Here is an 18,533-nt window from a genome sequence, read left to right as displayed (position 1 = left end):
AGCCTCTACCGAAAGATATCGGAACTCTCGCGGAAAATTCTCGCGGAACTCGTTTCTCTTGAATTTTCACCCTTTGCTTCTGCCTCTTTTTCGCTTTCGAATGTTCTTCACGGTGTCGGCTTAAATCGAGCCGCGGCCACTTCCATTCTGTCTCGCGCGAACTCGATCCTTTGACTCTTCTTCTACTTCGATTTCTCTCTTTTCCCGCTGAAAGCGACTTAAAGACTGCGCTGGAATCCAGAGAGGCGTTCTCGAGAGTCTTTGCTTGTAAATCGTAGCGGCGCATAATAGACAAGCGGCTACAAGTCGAAGCACGGCTCGTTTCACGGCGCTCCGATCGTGTTCGAGTATTTGAACCGCTTGTTTTACCTCGAAAGGCATATTACGATCTTCCGATACTCCGGTAATACGTGGCTAGTAACTTGTCGTACGAAGCAACAGAGGTCGGAGGTCCAAACGCTCGATCGCCCGATCGAGGCAGATTATTCCGCAACGTGACTGATTACTCGCCGATCGATCGATTTATCCAGCCACCGCGATTCGTTCGACTGAATTTTATCTTCCGCGTTTACGATATTCCTGGCCTCCAAAAGCGCTTCGGTGTTCGTTAATGCCAGGCAAATTCCGGCAGTCGTATCTGGTTGCAACGTTGAAAAACGAGACGTTCGCGTTGCCACTGTGCTACAGTAGGGATAATTCGTTTAAAACGCCTTAACGAAGTGATTGCAACTATTAAGGCCGGTTTCAATCATCGACATTTGTATCGGCCATCTGTAGGTAAAATCTTATCGTTGAAAAGATGACGACATTAATTGAAGCTAAATTTTAGAAGCGTGGAATTATTCGCGACATCCGAATCACAACCGTCGATCTTCGTCCCGGAGCTAAATTTAATTTCGCTGTCTCGAGGATCGTCGATCAGGGGATAATTTAACGCGTTTGAAGACTCGTAGGCGGGGAGGTCGTTCGGTAAGATCGATGGCTCAGCGATGGACTGTCGGAGAGAGGATTGTAGAAAGCGTACAGGCCACGCTTATAACTTTGAAGTGTAAGATACACGCACGAAAGCGTATTTACCTTCGTCACCGTGTACAAACATTCGCATATAATTGTACGCCGCGCGACTCTGTCTTTCGCACGTATAAAGTGCGCGTTTACCTAGGTTTACGTTCGCGCGGATGTTCACTTACGCGCTAAGTGGCAAGACACGAGCATTCATGCCAATTAAATCCATTACGTGTGAATTCAGTGAACCATAAGTTACTCCATTTTCCTTCCATTTACGGAGAAACTCTGTTGCCGCTTGCTAGAAACGAACGAGCATAGTCGCAACGCTGTAGCAAAGTAAAGAAGCCATTCACTTCGATCGTATCTTAGCCAACGATTCAAAATAGAATTACGAAGTTCGTTCGTTCTGGTATTAAGGAAGCAATGAAACCATCGATTCGAGATGTTTCGAGATCATGCCGAAGCGTTACGTTTTACATCGGCCCCAATTGGTCGTTCATTTACGACGGTGAACGACCAAAGGGCGTCTACTCCCGAGGAACGTAAACCACTTTATCGCGATCCTATGTATTTCCGCGAGCGCTGCGAGATATCGCGTTTTAATCGAGTCTCCTAAATCTCGGAGGAGGATCATAAAACAGTTACGTCGCCATTAACCTCCGCGAATTTAAGGAAATTATCTTCGTTTAACGTGCATCTAACTGCGCTCATCACGATGGAAGCGATGTGAATATCCTCCTCTCGCTTATTTATCCGGCCAAGCCAATATATAACCTGTTTCCCGAAGCTTCGCCCCGTTCCACGAGCCTTTGACACCAGGATCCAGCTTAAACCGTTGATCGCGAGCCAAATACTTTCATCCGGCCGGCGTCGTGCGAACGTTGACGTTAATTACATCGAACAGCACGGTATCTTGGCGAAGATCGAAGCATTAAGCGCAAGTTTATCCATCGTCGCGTGATGCGAAAAAAGAGAGCACGGGGAACGTTCGTCTCTCGTGTTGGCGAGAGACCGGAGGGAAAGCGGAAGATGCGGAAACATCGGCACGGGACGTAGGTAGCTCCGTAACCCGAGCACGGCTTCCTGGGAAATGGTCCGTGAGCCTTCCTCATGTATATCCCAGCGTGCACATACTCGCGAGCTCACCGACCACGTACAAGTCTCCACGGAGCGTCTTATAGCTCGTGTATCTTGCGTTGAGACTTGCCACATCGTCGACCGTGCAAACTGCACACACTGGCGTAGACACTCACCGAACACCACCCCGAAGTAGTACGCGGTTACACTCGCTGGTCTACTCTCTGCACTGTCTGTAAGCATACGGCTGTAGGCGCGCATAGGAATACACGAAGAAATATCAAGGGACACGGCGTATTTATTCGATATGGAGTTATCGATGACTCCCGCCACCGGGGGATGCGGCTATCCCGGTTTCGTTGGATTCGGTATCCTTGGAATATCTTATAGGCAGCGAATAAAGGGATTGGAAGCTGGAAGTTTAATATTCTGACGAGTGATCGTGGCTCGGTATAGTGAGAGAACGAAGAACGGTTCCTTAACAATTCCGAAAGCCGGAAGCTCGGAAAGGGCAGACGAAAGGGTGAATTCCGCAATTTTGGAAGTCTACGAGCCAAGAAGGTGGTGAACTGCTTGAGAAAGTTACAGTGGAAGAATCAAGTTGCTGGAGTGGCCGGCACAAAGGTATGCGCCGGCTCCTCAGCGGTCTGACGATGAGGTCCTCTCGATTCGAGGAGCAATTCTCGTGAAAGGGAAGAAGCTTAAGTAACGTCTAACTATAGTAAACGTTTCCGACGTGTTCTGTGGTTATAGCCGGGTCTCGGTCACGCCAACAGCCATTATTAATTACACCAGACGGTGGCCAGCGACCAGCTGACCCGGATTACGTACATAGTCGCGAAATTACTTTGGACGTAATATATTATATGCGGAGATATTCGGAGCCTCAACTGGAGGCAAATGGCGGTGTAAATATAGCAGAACGTAACGTTTATAAATCGTCGCAGTTTGGTCGTACCAACGCATTATCCGTTTCTCGTAAATTCATCAAGTCGAAACTTTTTCAAGGCTTCGTCAAACCTCTGAATATCGATAGTCGAATTAATTAATGAAAATCGTAATATACGCGAATGTTTCGATATTCCAGTAAGATTTCGTGCGGCCGGAGGTAGCCGGCTGTGCCGAAGCTGGTGCATGCGGTCACAATGTGCGACACAATACGCGTTATATTCTCCTGCTGGGACCGGGGTTTATTTGCACGCTGGCCTTGTTAGTTTTTCTGATCTGTTTTCTCGCGTACGGTCAGTCATTTCCGTCAGCGAGGGCCAAACTGAAGACGGAGCCAGTGTTCTGCACGTGTACACGTACGCAGAACGCGTTTCTCGGTGTACGTGAATCATCGTACCATTCTCTGGCTCTTCCATTCTCGCCCTCTCTCTCTCTCTCTCACTCTCTCTCTCTCTCTCTCTCTCTCTCATTGCCGATGTATGCAAATCCTGTCTGCGAACTTGCTAAGTGCATGCGCAAGTGTATTAGGAAGACGATAAATTGTAGATCGAGTCAAGGAAGTGTTACGGAACTACTGGAAGTTCCGCGAAATTGAGTCAACCCTGGTATTCCGAATTTTACCGATAACCGTCGTGGCGTCGATATCTTTGAGTACTTATCTATGTTGGGCCCTTCCTTGATAGCCGTTTAAACGGAAGAACACGCCGTTTCAATGAAACGCGAACGACCGCGACACAGTTCGGAAGACACGCGAAATCAATCGCTTCGTTAAAAAGCTAACGACGACCGCGAGCTCGATACCATTCCGCGAGACAAGGACCCTCGTCCGTAGAACGCATTGTATCTGAGGAACGGCTCGTAGATAGGACGAACGAGGTTGACAAAAATCTCGAGATAGAGCCACGAAAAACGACCATCCACTTCCATTGATTTCTCTATCATCGGCCAAGTACGAACGCTTTAACTTCTTCCTTTCGCGCCATTGTGCACGACGCTCTTTAAAAGTATTTTACCGTCGTTCACCATCTACTATTGTCGTCTCGTATATACGTGCCACAGAGCCCGTGTGTACATGCCAGATATAACGGTCTGTCGCGTGTAAGTGCTATGTGCATGGAAGTCGCGCAACCGATTGAAACTTGCCGACTTTTCTCATCGGGTGGACGTTCAAACAGAAGCGAGCTTATCGTGGATATCGCAGAGAAAGTTTCGAACAGAGCCAGCTTTTCATCGTACACCCTATCGAGCATCGTGTTATCGCGATATCGACAGCCAGCGCTTTAAATTCCCGAAACGATGAACACCGGTTGCGATGGATCGACGTTTGCTCTGTAACACATCCGTTTTCCTTCTCGATGACCCGATCCGTTTTCGAACTCAACGAACGTTTCACCAGGGGATCCTCGGGCAAACGTTTTTTCACGTTCCGCGTACAGATTCGCTTGATAAGAGGGAGAAAGAAACGAGATAAAGCTAGAAGAGAGTCGGTAATTTACGTAAAGATGAACGTTCAGTTAAAGCATATCACAAAGAGTGAGTGTGTGTGAGAGAGAGAGAGAGAGAGAGAAACTGGGGGTCGAGGAAAGTAATTTGCGAAGGTTAGTAGGAAATCCGATTTACATTTAATGCGAGACGAAAATCCCGCGGACTCGAAACCAACGGACAATTAATGCGTTCCGCAGGTACGCGGAGGGAAAAGGATCGTTAAAGCGTGAAGCTTTCGCCCTCGAGAGAGCAAGAGGTACGCAACAGTAAATTTGCATCCATTTCGAAATACATGTCGGTCTGTCGGTTCGAAAGGGACGAATGGGGGAGAGGAAAGGGTGTCGGTGGATAGCGCGCGAAACCTCCCGCCTTTTAAGGGGAGACTACTCGGGGAATTGAGTAGAAAAGAGGGAGCGCTTAATCGGCTTTAATTGCAAACATCGCGGCGTTTCAGATTCCCGCGAGCATTTCACGGTTTTGAATCGTTGCGCCACGCTCTAGCTAACCCTCGTGTCTCCTTCCTCTTTTTTTCATGCTGCTGTTTTATTCGTTCGACAGCCGCGATCCGAGCGACGTCTACCTGCCGCGCCATTCTTTCTCCTCTCGATTTTTCTTTCTTTTCGTTTTCCAACAGACGAGCAGGCAGACGAATTGTCGCGCGATGTTTAAACTCATCCGCGATTCGTATTAATTTATTCGTACGTCAAGGGACGCACGAGGATGAAATTTAATCAGAAGAGCATCGACCGACACGGCTATCGAAGAAAAAAGCTGCTTGAATTACGCGGAATTCAAAATTCATCGTGGCACGCGTGTCCGAGCGCTCGTGCATCGACGAGAGCTTCGCGAAATATCTTACAAATAATTATTTTAACGTACCGCTGCTTGTTACAGCTGTAAACTTCACGTAGCGATAAAATGGAGAAAACGTACGAAAATCTCGTGCATCGTGGAACGGGAACCGAGAAAGTTTCATTAACGTTGAAACGTAGTTTACGAGTGCCTAAGCGTTTTCACGACCGAAATGTGCTCGTGATAAAACACTTTTATTCGATTCGAACCTTTTAGCCTAAATTTCGACGATCGAATTGGGGAATAGAGTTTGTAAGAAGAATACATTCGTACGTAGCAACGCGTAAACCAGTGAAAAAACCTGGAAATTTCTTCGAATCGAGACTCGACTTAGAGAGAGGAAGATAGGAAAGAAATTCTGTACTTTGCATGACAGAGAACCGAGACGGGAGGTCAAATTCGTCAGCGAAAACGCGAGTAGGAGCATTTTCTTGGAAGAATAACGCAACGAACGTTTGTCTCGATTTAGTCTACTTATACGAGATACTGTAAAACGTAAATCGAACCACGTGTGGTGCCAAGAAAACGGTAGGATGATGCGAGCGAAGAAGAAAAGGGAAGAAGAATAAGGGTGGAAGAACAGAACAGCATTCCACCTCTGCCCCTCCTGGGGGAAATCACATGCTTCCAGGTTTTATGAGTACTCCCACTTTGTTGGCGACCCACGGGAAAGCCTCTCCCCTATCTTACCCGAGACCCCACTTCCCCCGAACAACTCGTACACCGCCTTGCTTCTTCCCCGCGTTTTTCTTCCATCTCGTTTTCCCCGTACCGTCTCTGTCTTCTCGCTATACGTTGTGGTGTTTGCGTTCTTTCTTCCTTCGCACTCGCTCGTCTCTCGCGGGAGTACGAATGCTTGATCCTTTGTCTTGCCGGATTATGTCGGCGATACGCTTCGATGTTTAAGACGATCCTTCTTCTGGCCCTCGCGAAGCAAGGGGGTTCTCGTAACCGCGACAACGTAAAGCCCGATCTTTAGGACTACTCCCCTAGGTGAGCGGCTCTCGGTGTCATCAAAGCGGCATGGTTTTATGCGAGAACCTCGGAACGATTCACTCTGTACCGGAGGCTTACGAGTAGAACGCGCGGCGGCTTTTACGTTCTCCTGCAGGCAAGAAGTTGAAGCGATGTTGAAATTAAAAATTCTTCCGACCCCGGACGGTATTAATAATTTCCAAGACGTAAGAACGCCGCGTTACCAGCAAGGATCTCGCTGTAGATTCTTCATCCGACTTTTAAAGAATATTGTCTGTGCAACTAAAGCTAAATACACGTTCGCCAGCGGCTTTATAAAGCAATAACACGACAGGTTAACTGGAGACGGTGATTAACGTTGCGATTAATCAGCTCGTTCGAACGCACGCGCCGATTACCAGGCCTTTTATCGAGCGACGCACGAAACACAGGCGTCACGAACCTGCATCCGTACGAGTCTCGTTGCGCGCATTTCGGGAACGTTCGATCGCGCGAACGATAGAAACTCATGCTGACGAATCGCCAACATTTCGTTTAATTTAATTTCAACGAAACTGAGTTTCCCGAACGCGAAATAAAACATTTCTCGCCTCGTTCTTATCGATTTTCCTGCTGATATTACGCGAGCAACATAGAGCATGTTCGGATACCGTGAAGACAGCTGGCGCAGCCCGGAGAAGGGCGGCGATAGAAAAGGGTGGAAAATGGAGACGGAGGCCACCTCGATGGCATACCTACGTGTACCTACTCCATCTCCAGCGGGGCGTACAGACCGACGGCTAGAATATCGATTGACTACCGTATCCCGATAGATAGCGCGTTCCGGCTCTCCGACCGATTCCACTTCCTCACCCTCTTTCACCCTGCCTGCACGCTCTTTCAGGATTCTTGGGTTGCTCATGCATGTTGGTCGTTCACACCCTTGCGTCTCTGCCGCCCAAAGCCTTCGCCGTTCCGATGCTATTATCACCCTTCTCCAACCTTCTTTCTCCCGCTTGCATCTTCTTACGTACACCCGACTACGTTGCTACTGGAAGTTTGAAGCTTCACGCTCCGATGTATTGTATCCCGAAGAGGTGCTTTACGCGTCCTCTTCCTTTTTTCTAACCCCTCGTTCTCGTCTTTTTCGGCTGACTGGAAGCAAGCGCCAGCCCTTAGTCCGTTTACGCCTTTCCTCTCGCAGGATCTCTGAAATCAAGCAGAACATTTTAACGCCGTTAGCTTTTCGAGCTTTCGCACATTTTTCACCATTCCGTCTCGCATGATCGGCTCGCGCAACTTCACGATGCCTGTCGAATTTTCCAGGTAATGGACAAAATACGTGGAAAGTAGAAAGGCAAATGTTGGCTTTTCCATAGATGTGGAGGATGGCTGGTAGAGACCATTCGACGAACACGGTTCAACTTAAGAACTTAAGTAATCGATCTCTGGGGCGGTGAGTGCTGCTATGTTGCTACGCTTTGAAGATGGGCCTGAAAGGAACGTTAATACGTGGGAACGTGTACATCGACCCTTTAATTTTCGAGGAAATTCGATCGCGCTCACTGGCCTCGTGAAATAATTCATTGTTTAACGATGTTTGCCCTCGCTTCCATCAGCGTGTTTTAATGAAAATTATACACGGCAAATATTTGAGAGGTGCGTTCATATTACAGTCCCTCTGACACATTAACGAGATATTTTTTAAGAGATGTTTTTCAACGAGCAACCGCACCCCACAACTTGTCAGCTTGCGCGCGTAAAATACCCACCCTTTTGTACCGTACCCCGTGCAAAGTCGTTTGTATATACACACAGCATCCACGAGCGAAGTAGTTTACTAAAATCTCATCTGGCTTATCGAGTCACGCTTGTTCCGTGCGTCGCGATGTAACCCACGCGAGAATCTCAATTCCGCCTACGTCGTAATCGTAATTTCGCGTTTTTTAACCTCCGCGAAACGCGACGTGACTCGCGAACCGTGGAACAAAAACGACGTGAATTCGTCTCTCGATAGAAAGTTTTCAAAGCGCTACGCGGATAGAAGCTCGCGGTGTTCCTTCGAGTAAAACCAAGCGACCGCTTTTCATGCTACTTTCTAACCGTACGTTCGATCGACGAGTGTTTTATCTCGCGTCGTCGACAAGAATTTCAACCGTATTTTCCAACTTTCCTCGGCGAAATAGCGGGTTACAAATGGACACGGACGGGTTCTTGCGCGCGCACGCTTCTCTTCGCATAGCAAACGTTTACGAGTTCGCCACCTTTTTCCGCGGATACATTTCCACGCAATGATATCAGGGCCACGACACGGTCGAGAATAAAGAGTTATAGCATATAAGTCTCAGCCGTATTTTTCGTTCAAAGAAGCAGGATATGCTCGGCTTGCACCGGTTGCGCCAGGATTATCGTTCGGACGTTTTCCGTCGGCGTAGTAGCGGCAGCCGATATCGGAAATACGATACGTGTCTTGGTTCTCGGAGAATTCCAGGTTGAAAGTTGTTTCGCGCGAATGAAAGTCGCAGCTTCGATGCGAGAACGACAGACTTGGAATATCCAAAGATGCAGAGGAAAGGAATGCATATCGTTCTCGTCTGGCCGGAATTATCTTTAACGCTAGGAATATTCGGATGGAACTCGATGAATTCACATGTTCTCTTTCGTACGATCCCTCTAAGGTTCGATCGCTTTCGAGTCTGAGTTTTATTTCCCTTTACCACTCGGCTGTCTCTTCGAACTTGAAACTCGAATCAGCGAGCTATTGGAAAAACCCGTTCGTTCGAAAATTACGATCTCCATCGCGTACATTCGCTCTCGCGGTGGCATTTTTCTCAGCTCGAATTCCAGCTTCGCCGGGCCGTGGTATTACGAATAAGCATCGAGAAGGAATGGTCGATGATCGGCATAAAACCACCAGCTTCACGGAATTCCCTTGCTATGCGGGGGATTCGAACGACGGCCTTAAATTCGGCGAAGTGGTTCGAAGTCGATTGCGAAGGGTAAGTTTGGATCTCTGTTAAGAGGTGCAGAAACAGAGGTGTCATTTCGACGGAACGTCTTCGATAAACGTTCGAGGAATTAAGAGCGGTCGGACCAAGGATGAAAGTCTGACGGAGGTGCGAGGTGGCAAGGGGTGGGTGAGTCGTAGGGAGGATGGGACTGGCGAGCGTGCCTCGAATCGCTTATGATATTGTTCCTCCAACCCCGTAGTTCCGTTCGTTTCGCCTTCTTCTCCGTCGCAAAGTCTGCCCCGAGCTTCTGTTCTCTTTCTATCGTCGACTGGATAGGATTATCTCATAAACCGTGGCGCCTTTTTTCCTCTTATCGAATAATCAATGTCGCCTGCAGGCAGGGAACACGTTCGCCTGACTGGCATTTTCAAGCGGTACCGACGTGTACCGCTTCGATCATCATCCGATCTGCGAACTATATTATTCTCGTACAAAGTTCTTGGTCGCTCGCCACAAATCATTTAAAGTTTCATCCACCACGACGTCCAAATGCTAGTTTAGATCGACTTATCGAAGGACGGTGTCCCGAAATACCCGCGATTCATCCGTCCCCGAATAGGCTTACGTCATTTAACGTGCCTCCTTTAATTAGTACAAATGTACCCAGTGCGGCAATTTTTAATCGGCGTGCATTATGTTCTGGCCGGTGGAGGTTGGTAAAGTCTGGAAAACGAGACTTTACGCAGGGTCGACGCGTATAAACTTTGGCACCGTCAACTTCTCAGCCTCGCGTTTCCTCTTCTCGCTCTGCCGTGGGCTTTCAAAATCACTGCGTGCATAAGTCATGCTGCTCAAAAACTTCCGCGTCACCCTTGCCGGCAGAAGTACGCAGGAGGGTGAGGGTCACGATGGATCGCGATAGAACAAAGCTCGTGATATATAGAGCGCGTGGAATTATTTATACAGACTATTCCGCATCGAATCAAAGTCTATTCAGGATCCCCACTTTTCTGCAAATGATACGCATTTTTTCCCAGTTGCGATGTATCTTATACGAAAGTTGAACGGTGCAGGATATTTCCAGCCCCGAAGTTCAACGACTCTCTTCCCCTACGCTCTATCCCCTGAGCTCGCGCGAGGGCTGCGAATATAAATTAGGCGAGGAGAGAAAGCCGTATGTTTTAGACTACACGGAAACGTTAGCCGGCTTCGTGCGCCACGAAGGACGTATCCGGAACTGTAGCCTGTCAAACGGGTACGAATATTGAATTCACGTGGTAAGGTGGAAACGCGTTCTCGAGAAAAATTGCGTCGGACGGCGTGCAAGTTAATTTACGGTCTGATCCTCGAACGAGTTCGAGCTTCGAATTGTAGTCGCGCGGCGCCAAACTAATCGACCGACACGTCCTTCTCCGCGTATCTATCGAACGAGCGAGGCCGGTTCTCTCTTTCTCCAACCCCCTTTGTCCGCCATCTAACTCCCTACCGCCTTCCGTTGCGGTGTCAGTCGTGCGAGATGGTGCATAATCGATGAGTAACAGACAACTTCGCACTTTCGCGCGACATTGCCGCGCGGAGAACCTACTCGCCGCGTTACACTGTCTTCTTCATTCTCTCCCACACACTTCTATCCCGTAGATTTTGATAAAATTCGTAATTTCCATTAACTGACGTAGCTTCTCCGACAGAGATCGCTGAATGTCGGATTTAATAAATCGAGTTTGGAGATGATCGTCACCGAGCTGGTTCCCCTCTAACAATCTCCTTCGCGAAAAAGAGGAGGAGCTGCGCGCCGAAGTTGCTGCACTAGACGCTCGTAAAATATAGTTGTTTGAAAGGGCAAAGGAAAAGCGAGGCTTCCTTTCATTTATGCGAACCCCTCGTGATAGCAATTAGTAATGGTAATGGCCAGGCACGTGATACCGGCGCATAATTAATCCTATTCGTTAACATAATTTTGCATGATAACCGTCTGGCCGCGAGTGCATCAGTCGGGCCGGATATCTCCAGCTAACTCGCTAGAAGTTATCTCGGACGAAGCGGTAAAAAATTATCATGTAAAACAACCCGCCAGCCTCGCCGGCTGCGAAACCTTTGAGGCTCGTAGTTTAGATTCCCTGTTTCTTTTTCCTGTTTTCCCTACATCCACGCCGTTTTGTTTTGCCACTGGTCAATTTTCTCTGGCCGTGGCCCGTGTGTGTTTCGTGGCTCGTTTGCTAGCCGTTCGACAAGAGACGTGTTGCATCGCGATTGCATTCGACAAAGAGTCATCGGTTCTCTTTCTCCACTACGTCTCTGATAACGCCTTTGTGTCGTTGCCGCTCTGTTTCGGAGTTCTTCGGCCCGATAAACAATGTCTGCGAATGGGAAGCAAGAGGGACGAAAAATGTGTGATAGATCGTTACACGCGTGACGCACTCCGCGCCACAAACGTAGCAAAGACTCTGTTGAATATATGCATTATAACTCCGTATGGTAAGTTCGTGGAAAGGAAAATCACCATCTATCGTGTTTTGAGGTTGTTACGTTTTAACACGCCGAGGCGTTATAAACGCGAGGAGCGGCGTTTTTATGTTTGCTTCGAAGAAATCTCTCGTTCGTGTAACGAATGACTAAATTAAACCGAAGAGGGATGAAACAGGTATAACAAAGTATCGCGGTATCCTAAAGGTAAATTATTACTTTGCTATGCCGTGCGCACTAAATTATGCGAAATCGATTATCCACGATGCGGAGGATCCACGCGCGTAATCGTCCATAAACAAAACATCAGCTTTGCGTCCAGACGATTACGCGAATTTACATTAATTCGATGCCGTAATTTGACGCGGGAACAGGTTTCCACCATGTGCATCCCATCATTTTCTACCACCGTCTTTCATAGCGTTCGGGCAGGTAGCGTTCGTAAGAAATCTACGAGAAGAAAACGTTGAAACAGTAGAGCAGCGTGACGACGAGACGTTACGAATGAGAGCTACACCACCTACGAAATGGCGTGGACCTCGTAACGACAAAATGGACGAAATGAAAAATCGTGACGCTACGCGGAAGCATCGAGCTGCGTTTATGTATTGGATCGCATCGGTGAAAGCGCTGCGAGCAGCCTGTCTGGAAGGTGGATGTCTGCGCGTCGCGACGTCGTGAAAGGACCTCTCGGGACGCATCAGTCCACGCGCGACGCAATGTCTGCCGATTGGTCGAAGGTCATGTAAATGAAAGTGTACGCTTAACTCGAGCCTCGACAAGGAAAGGGGCGGCTTTACCAAAGGGGGAAATAACAGTGAAAGACGGGGGAGCAAGAGGGGCTGTAAGTTCGTTGCGAAAATGAAATTACCGCACCATGAAAGCAGTGCTTTGCATGAAATCGGAGGAAGAGAGAGGATCGCAGACGAAAGAGCAGAGAAGAAAGGGAAGACGATGCGACAACATCGTCGGTTTTCTTCGTCCCTTTTCTCTCCCCTTCGCCTGTCCCTGGCCATTCTAGTTCCGTTGGCGTCGAATAAGTGAATTTTCGCATACTTTAGACTTTTTCAAGAGACACAGGATGCGGCACAGGTCGACGTTGTCTCCTCTCGTTACCATCGAACACCAGACGTCTGCCTTTCCTCTTTGTTCCCTCAGGATCGCGCCGATATAAATGTTTTCTGCTCGGCTGTTTGCTCTCCGAGCCGATGTTTGTCCTGCCAATCGCAGCCGCGTCCCTCTCCCCGTCACCATTTTCCAGCTGGCAAATAAAGGTATTGCGAAACGTCGTTCGAGTTGCGCCCATATCGAAAGTCGAATTCGCAAACATGTTCGAGATAATGTCACGGATAGATTGCCGAAGGATCTCGTGGGTCGACTGCGAGGATAATGCGACGGGAGTGAGAACTCTGATCGAGGAAGGACCCTCGGAAAGACACGGTCGGAAGGATGGTGTAATCGAGGGCGACTTTGCATTTTATATTTTCCAATTTGCAGCTAGTTGTCTGGGTCGTTCGAGAAGACGGCCTTTCCTGTCCTCTCCGCCTTATCCCAAGATCGCGATAACGGTCGCACCGGGAATGGTAGTTAGAGCCGCGAATAGAAAGCGAGAGTGAACGAGAGACACGCTCGAGCGAGCGAGGAAAGAGGAAGAGAGTTTGTTAGTAAGTTTTATAGACAATCAGTCGACTCGTTAACTGGTAACTACGAGACCCCTTTCCGGCTGCGTTCCACCGTGTTATTTCCATTCGCCTCCTGCTGCCACTCTCCGCCTCCCTCCACCCCCGTCTTGCAGACGTTAGACAGGCCATTCTCGGCCTATTTGACGCTCCCCTTGTCCCGTGAGGGCAACCCTCTCCGATGTTCCGCGCACGAAACTTCCATCCAACTTTGCAACCTTGTCGGCTATGCTAATGTCTCGGAATTACCATACCGCGACAACTATGCGAAACAAACAAGCGAAAAATTCTATTCCGAGTCGACGAGATATAAAACGGGGTGTCTAGTTGTTGCAGTGCAGTCGTGTACCGTATTCCCTATCGATCTTTCCCGCTTCTACAGACCGAAAGATTTACAGAGGCAAGCTTTCACGTTCTAATTTTCCTCCTGATTTTCTTAACGAAACGTCCAGTTTCACGGTGATAGATTTACCATCGAACCGGCAGACGATCCGACGATAGCAATTAATCGTGATTAGACGATAATACGCCGTCGTGACGCCGCAGATTCTTTTACCGTTGTCATCGTTCATTGTTCCACCAAGCAACGGTCCATAATGATTTTTTTTTCCTCTGTTTACCCCGCTTCTCGTCTGTTTTCGCCAAGATGAATCACACGAGGTCTCGTTCGTCGGATGGAAAAAAGGCACAAGCCAAGAGATGTTAGGAACAATATTCGGCGCAAATGGATACAAACGAGGTGATTGGCCCCAGCCAATCCATCACCGCGTGCCTCCTCGTTCCGCTCAACTTTTTCCCCTTCGCACCCTCTGCTTGCTTCTGCTCGTTCTTGCTTTATCCCTCCTCCGTTCCCCGTCTCCTGCCCCTTTTCTTCTTCCCGTTCTTTCTTTCTCTCGGGGGAAGAAGGGTCGCGTGGCTCGAAATAAAACACATCCATCACCATCCGTATGCAGTGTCTGTCGATAAACAAGCCCTGAATAACGTTATGAAGCCGGCCTTTCTCTTTTTCCACGTTTCTATAATGTTCGATGGGCGAGCTACGGCTCGTATTTACGCGTCGCCGAAACAATGGGTCTCGGCCGCGGAATAGAAAAGCGTTTATCGCTTTTTGATGCATTCGTCGTTAATGCACTCGCCGCGTAATTTCGCGCTCGCCTTGTGGTTTTGTTCGATGAAATTCACCCCTTGCCACGATCGAAATTGATTCGCGTTTCTTCGTCGCTCCAGCCCCGTCTCTTTTTTACCTTTCGCCCTCTAGATGATTGGATAAAAAGTGGCTGCACGGTAAACATCGCCGTTTCCGTGGGATCGAGCGCCGCGAAGAGACAGGTGGCCTTTTCGACGAAACCATGAATTATGGGGCAACGAAACGCGAACCGTAACAACTTTACCTGGCAGTTAATGGTCGGTTTTACACGTGGTGCGTGACACTCGTGTCCGCGTTTACGCGCAGTTCGCGCGAATGATTTCTCTGCGTGGTCGTAGCCCCACTCTCCGGTGCGACCAAGCGCCACGTTTCACTTGCTACGGACCGGCCTCGTGAAACGGCGGAACGAAATAAAATTAACGAGGATGGATTTACGATGGCAGCTTCCCGTGGCCGTTTTTCAAACCGGGAAACGGTATCGGGGAGAACGGTATTGCGAGAAATCCAAGTCGTAAGTCGTAACAGTTATGAAAGGCTGATTTCTTTCGTTGGTTTCACGATACTCCGTGATTAACGCGAGTGTTAACGGTGGAAAGTTTTTAAAAAATGGACGAATCAAGATCATCGTTAACAAGGAGAATATAACAGAATTGTAATTATTATCCGCGTCTCGCGTAGGCCACTCAGCCTTTCCGCGGCGGAGCAAAAGTTTCCTTTAAACGGTGCGGGGTGAGTGGTGAATTTTTTATCCGCGGTCCGTTCTCGCTAAAGCAACAGTTACGATTAACTCCGCCGCAAAAGTTCATACGCGGGCCGCTTCACCTTTTGGGAGACACATTTCATGATAACGGCGCCGAGAAAAAATTCAAATTTAATTTGCCCCGGCCGTTGTGCGAGAATTACGCGAGCCCCGGGTAAAAATTAATTCCACGGGAATTTCAGCTGCAAAGGGCGAAGAAAAAAGTACCCCACTTTTTTCTAGTCTTTTTTTATTTTTTCTAGTTTTTTTTTTTTTTTTTTGTACGCTATTTCAACCCGGAGGCGGGAATCCAGCCAGTTCGATTCTCCGACCGGCGAAGTCGGGATATTTCGCGTATCGCGGCCGTTATTCGCGGTTGATTTTCGATTAAAATTCCTCCGACACGTAGCGGGCTTCTGGTTGCGAATAATCTGGGTCGGTCCACGTGGGATCGTCCTTCTACCCTCTGTCCGCGGTATTGTTTGTTGTTACATTCTCGGCAACGCGAAATCGCGATAGGCGCGCGATACTCGCCGGTTCTCGCGATTTACGAGTGGCAAAACACGCGAGCCGCATTGAAGTATTTCGATGCAAAGTATCAGATAGCGTGACAAATCGGCAAACCTGGATTTAAAAAACTCGCAACACCGTGAATCGATCGTGCAACGGCGATTGTAACTCTTGAAAACTGGCCGCGATAAGGATCCCGGCTACGCGTAAATCGCAACGAAACAAAAACCAAATAAAGGTGAAGAAATCGTATAGACTGCACCGCATTGGTTATAGTACTCTCCGTTTCTCTAACGAACAAGGACGGAAATTCATTTGTACGATCGGGAAATCTGCGCCAAAATGGGTAAGAGCGTAGGACACGTTATTCAAGGACGGTGGATGTAAATTACGAATTCTCGGAACGGTCGTTTTACTCGATGAGAAGACCGAGCTCGATTCGGGGTTTGGTCGTACACTCTTTGCGTTCGCCAACTGTCGCAGATTCGGCAACGAGTTTACGTCCAGATGGACACGTGCCGACCGCCCTCGCATTGTAGTCGAAGAGAACGAGGACGACCACGTCGCAGTGGTCCGCGAATTTACCGTGATCCATATCCCTCGTGATACATTCTCCGCGTAGATATGTAGCCCGCCTCCTGGTCGACGAACGGGAACGTTAACCACCGACGGTGTCTTTCTCTTCTGGAAATTCCCTCGGTTTTCCTCGTTTATCCCCCTTTTACGTTCGCTGACAAGCCCCATCTTCTCCGTCTCGTTGCCCGTTGTCTCGCGGCAGTTGCCAGAGCAAGAGACGGCCTCTGGTATTTCAACGAGTACCCCTGGCAAGCATCGCATCTCATTTACATGCATTAAGGAATAGATCACTACCGCGAAGCGAAGCGGCGAGAGGAGGACAGAGACGACGCAAGAGCCACGACGATAGGCACGGCGAGTCGCGGGGGAAGTTTTGTTGCCTTGTAACCGTACGTTGCGCGCGTGTATACGAAGCCCCGGGGAATGCTCGAATGAAATTTATATCGAGAGAAATACGAATAATTTGTCGCGAGTTCCCTTTGAATTTACTCGAATTCGCTCGTTTGTGTATGTACGCTTTCTTTCGAACGAGTTTCGAAAAACCGTACACCGTGTCGCTTTGCCTTCGCGTCGAAGAAATCAGGAAGCAACTTTCGTAATAATCGACAGCCAGGGTTCGTGCGACGAACGAGCGGAGAAGCCGTCGCGCCTCGTCTCCAGTCGACTCTCGAGCACCGGGATAAATAAGATCGAATAATTTCTGGATTCGTGCTAGGCGGAGCGCGACAGAGACACGCTCGATAGAATCGGGGAGAGAAGCGTGCCCGGCGTAACGAAGTTAACGTACACACAGAGAATCACGAAGGGAGGCAAATCGAGAGACAGACTCTTATTCCGAGAGGAGTCGAGCGGCAAGGAAGAAACTTGTTCCGGGCTACAGTCGGCTCTATTGTCGCGAATTGTGCCGTAAGACGACCGATTCTCGGCAAAGTGACTTCCATCGTTCCGTACAGCGAAGATCGGTAACGAGCTCTCTTGATTCCTTCGACAAAAGGAGCTGCTCCTTAGCCCGAAGACAAAACTTTCCTCTTTCCGTCCGTCTATTCCGCTCTCTGTGCCTGTATGCCCTTCCGTGCTCCGCGCCGACCGACTCGCGAAAGAAAGGTGCGAGTCTGCCTCTGCGTTTACGTAATTGCGAAAACAGCCTCGAACTAAGAAGTTTCCGTGCCGTTATAATTGGCCGATCGACCGAACCCCGAGATGCGAGAACCAGAGACAAAAAGGGGAAGGGTTGGATCGACGCGGGGAACAACGAGGAACGAACGAGGATGGGGAAGTTAAGGAACAGGGAATGAGAGTAGAAGGGGATGGTAGATGGTTGAAATTGCAGTTAAAACAGTGCGTGCAGACGCTGGCGTTCGATGCTCTGGCGCGGCGCAAGATACGACTACTCGTGCCGGGCACATCGTAAAGACATAGCCGTCGAGAGTGTACGTTTCGATTAAACTTCTCAGACGGCAGGAATTATCGCTGTCGCGCGATCGTCCTCGAATATAATTCGTACGTGGTGGTTATACGTGTTCCTTTATGCGGCTAAGTTGGAGAACAAGCCACGGGCTAACGCACGATCTACCGGCACACTTTCGGCTATTACGACCTTCGTAATGGACACTGTCGATGAGGTAACGACCGTTCCATCGAGCTGCAGACAGCCGCGATTCTTCTCCGTACGAGACATCAGACCGTAGTTGTACGCTATCGATCTCCTCCGTCTCTCTTACCTGACGTCGTTAATTTCTTCTAGTCCGATGTTCGCTGAACTGCCGTCAGCCACGGAAAACTCGATTATAATCGTGTCTTGGATGGTGAAACGCGCCACACCTAGGATTCCCTGATATCTCCTATTTTCGAATTACCATTTTTATGGCACGATAACGTGGATCCTGCGGCAGAAGGCTCCCTTCCATGCATATGCATGAAGTTGAAAAGCGGAATCGTACTTAAGGGTACCGCGTTGTTCGATTTACGAGAATTATCGTTCGATCGTGATCTGTTTGCGCGCGCTACTTAAACGTCCCTGTAAACGAGTATAGATACTAGCGTGAGACCATCGAAGAGAAATCTTCTGCGGATTTTCAACAGCCACCGTTCCACGTCCATCTTACGAGAATTAGAATCCGTTCCGTTTATCGACTAGATCCGAC

The 18,533-nt window shown here is 48.8% G+C and overlaps 1 protein-coding gene across 7 annotated transcripts in view; it reads left to right on the top strand.

Annotated features, from left to right (window-relative positions):
* Positions 1 to 18,533, top strand: part of pxb (putative Hedgehog signaling attenuator pxb) — a 227,620-nt gene that overhangs the window by 77,773 nt on the left and 131,314 nt on the right. The window contains exon 2 of one of the 7 annotated variants that reach the window (XM_069126041.1): positions 7,651 to 7,780. The exons of the other annotated variants lie outside the window; for them this stretch is intronic. The gene's annotated coding sequence lies outside the window, so the exon portion shown is untranslated. The remainder of the gene's footprint in view (positions 1 to 7,650; positions 7,781 to 18,533) is intronic. 7 annotated transcript variants of the gene reach the window in all.

The sequence above is a fragment of the Bombus flavifrons genome, chromosome 13, assembly GCF_040668555.2.
Source record: "Bombus flavifrons isolate JBK064 chromosome 13, iyBomFlav1_principal, whole genome shotgun sequence".
Lineage (NCBI taxonomy): Eukaryota > Metazoa > Arthropoda > Insecta > Hymenoptera > Apidae > Bombus > Bombus flavifrons.
The sequence above is the reverse complement of the archived record's forward strand: the minus strand, read 5'-3'. Positions and strand labels throughout refer to the sequence as shown.